At 36.2% G+C, this 3625-nt stretch overlaps 1 pseudogene; it reads left to right on the top strand.

Annotated features, from left to right (window-relative positions):
* The first annotated feature begins 390 nt into the window (after window positions 1-390).
* On the top strand, window positions 391-971 carry LOC123799129 (rRNA-processing protein FCF1 homolog pseudogene; annotated as a pseudogene).
* Window positions 972-3625: the final 2654 nt, after the last annotated feature.

Genomic DNA, 3625 nt, shown 5'->3' with positions numbered 1-3625 from the left:
CCAATTGACTGCAACAATGTATCTCCTCCTGGTTCTGCTTCTCCAACAGAACTGTCTCATTTGTGACTCACTGAGGAGTTAGATGTACCAGCCTGGAGTTAGAGAAAGGGTGTTGGTTAGAGACAGAATGTGAGACTCAGCATGTAGATGTTAATCATAACCTTGAGAATGGGTGCAATTTCCTGTGCAATGGGTAGAGGTAGGAAAAAAATAAAAAGAGTGCGGATGGAGCTGTAGGGAACACTCAGAGGGAGAATTGAAAAAGAATAAAGGAAGGAGTCTAAAGTTTAGCCAGAGAAATGGTTAAAATGAGTCTAAAGGAAGTCAAGTCCTGAAAGCCAAATGAAAAAGTTGTTTTAAAGAGGAAGGACTAAGGAAGAGTATGGCATGAACAGGGGGAAGCAAAAGAAAGCAAGAAAGTATGTGACCATGAAGTGAATGCTTAGTCTCTGAGATCAGAAGCTTAAAGGGAAGGATAGAATAAAAGCTAAAAAGAAAGAAAAGAGAGATCTCAGTACATTCAAGGAAAGAGAAGTCCCTCAACATCCTTCCTGCTTATTCTTCCAATATAACACACAGCTGAGCCCACCTGACCCCATCCTGGTTGATACCACCTTTCAACTTTTCCATTAAACACAAAATTGACCTAGTACAGTCAGTGATGGACCATCTGTTTGCCAAGTGTATCCCTGTATAACTGTGTAATGGCTGAAATTGAGAAATTAGAGCAGAAGTATCGAGTAGCTCTAACGATTGCCAAGAATCCAAGAGTTGAACAATTACCGTGAACACACAAAGGGTGTGGATTACTGCTTCACACAGAGAGTAACTCAGCACAAGTGTTATATGGTGGACACCAAGACCTTAAAGGAAGGATCTGGAAGATCCCTGGAGTTCTCATCATAGATGTTTGTAACTGTAGGTACAATACTGAGCAGATACCAGATGGTTCTAGAGCCCCTCAGTTCTAATTCTTAAAAGATAGAGAGCTCCTCTGCCTTTACCAACCTGTTCTGTTGCCAGTTCATAGAGCAATACGCTATTGCATGAATTATTCTACTTACACATTTGCTCTGTTATTAGCTGAGTATGGTCAATACACTCATTTTTTGATGTTGTTTTGCAGTTGATATTTTGTATCATTTTGAATTTTGTTGTATCTTTTTATAAATCAGATTGCTCACACAAAAATAAGACTGATAACCTGAAGAATGAGAAAAATAATAAATGGTAAAGTGAAATATTTGTGGATTAGGTCAGATCAAAATTATGGATTTCTGTTCTAGGTAAGATATTATGGTCAAAATTAACAGTCTGGAAGAATGTATTTTCAGTATCTGTAATGAAACAAGGTATCAACCATGCCTTCAAATCACTAACAATAACAACAAAAGACATTAAACTTGATAGAGAAAAGAAATAAAAATGTAATTTAATAAAAGGGAAAGTGTGGATGAAGAGAGAACCCATGTTTTTAGTAATTAGAAAAAAATGGTTATTAAAATAATTGTGTGATAATTTTTATACCATCACATTGACAAAAATAAGAAAGTGAGAGAATTTTAGCTGCTGGTGATGGGTGAAAAAATGGAACCATTTGGGGCTCTGCTGGTGAGATGTAAACTGGTACAGACTTTCTGGAGAGCAATCCATCAGATTTAATGAAATTAAGTGTGCATTAATCTAATATCACTGCTGGTTTTACTCCCCACCCCACAGCCTCACAGCCTAAAGGAAAACTCATGCATAGAACCATATGGTGGCAGATACGGGATGCTCTTTTCAGCATTGTTTTACACAAGCAGAGAATTGAAAGCAGCCTAGATGTTCCACAAAGGCAATAAATAAAATAAATACAGTGGGTTCTTCCAGTGGAATGTAATGCAGTAGAAATAGTAAATGAGAGTTCTACACAGCTAAAGGAATAAATAAAAAAGACAGGGTTTAACGGAGAAAAAAAATTAAAAATGCTAGGTCAGTGTTCTCTGTGTGAATTAAATCTCCATAAGAAGAACTATATTAAACTATACTATGTTTTTTTAAGGAAACTTATCGGTCTCAGGTCATGCTTTAAGCACTTTATAGTGCTTACTTGTGTGTGGATGAGGAGGATGGGTGAAGAGACGATAATTTTTCAAAGTAATAGGAAGAATATTGCAGAGATGATGGTTATGGTTTCCCATGAATTTCGGAGTATCTGAAGTTAAAAAAAACACACAAAAAACAGTTTAAAGAGCATACCCCCATAATCACCATTCCAAAGCTTCAGTTGGCATTATTTCTTTGATTACTCAGTGTTCCTTTGTTGAAAATTGCAAGGCAAATGAACTTTCATTTCTTCTTTCTTGTTGGTAAAAGAGTTCTCTGTTCAGCTAAGTAAGAATAACAGGCTTCTCAGTAACCTCCATCTGATCTGTGTTTACTCTCTGATCATGAAACGGTGTCTTACTCTTTCTAATTGAAGTTTTCCCTAATGGAGTTGCCTTAGAATAGGTCAACTGAAGTTCCGTTAACATGATGAAGTAGGGGTAAGCAAATAAGTCTTTATATTTTTCTTTTTAAGTTGCTGTTGTTCACAACCTCAGATCTTCAAATGTCAAGTTTATGCATCTCTGTTTTCTTACTAAATAATTTATAATCTCAAGTATTACACAAAATTAATAAGTGAATATGCAGCACTCTGTAGCAGCAATCTCATAAAAAAAATAGTGCCAATGGAGGTTCATTTTCCAACTTATTATATTTCCAGTGTACAATAACCTAGGCACATTATGCTAAATTTGGCCCAAGAGGAAATGTAGTTTTCAAAATATTGACCAGATCAGAGAACTGTCTTGTAACATTCCTTTCCTAGTGACCTCTAAAAGTGTTTTTTTTTCTAAACCCATTTGATTTGTGTTATTTGAAGTGCTGCTTCCTTCCTCTGGCCTTCTTTCTTAACTTTGTGACTGTCAAGGGGGGATTTACTTTGAATGTCTCTACAAGTTGATTGATTAATACAATGATACAGTCTAGGTCAGAAACTGCCACACAGTCTGATGTATTGATTGCACTATCCATTGAAATACTGAAATAACATTATGTAGAAAAACCTGGGTAGATTTTTTCTTCATCTGGACCCATAGTACTGTGAAAGCAATGAAGGGGGAGGGGACATCTCCCTGGAACTAGCGTGTTTTGCTTAATATGCAACAAAAGGAATGATACAGCTAACAAAAATTTTTATTTGATCAAGAAATATAGCCATCTGTAGGAAATTTCATAAGGCATGGCATGGGCAGGAAATGTCTTCAGGCTCACATAAAATTAGGTCATTGTCCGATGTGCCTTCAAACAATTAGGATGTTAAAAACTAAATATCCACTTTGGGAATCTGATTTTGGTTCTCTTATTATCTTGAAATACTGGAGGAAGGAGAATTTGTCTAGAAGAGGAAGAATGAAGCTTTCATTTGGGGTGAAGAGAGCTCTCAAGATGTCCACACTGACATACCAATGACAGCAAGCTAAAGAAGCCTTTGTTTCTGCTAGGGCTAGCCTCCATTTTTGTGGTCAAAAGTTAATACCACCCTGATTTCAAAATTTTATGGAAACCTTTTTGTAAAATGCAAGAAAGTTAAACAACA

The sequence above is a fragment of the Ursus americanus genome, chromosome 14, assembly GCF_024610735.1.
Source record: "Ursus americanus isolate L20-20 chromosome 14, mUrsAme1.1.p, whole genome shotgun sequence".
NCBI lineage: Eukaryota > Metazoa > Chordata > Mammalia > Carnivora > Ursidae > Ursus > Ursus americanus.
This window is presented reverse-complemented; position numbering and strand designations above follow the sequence as displayed.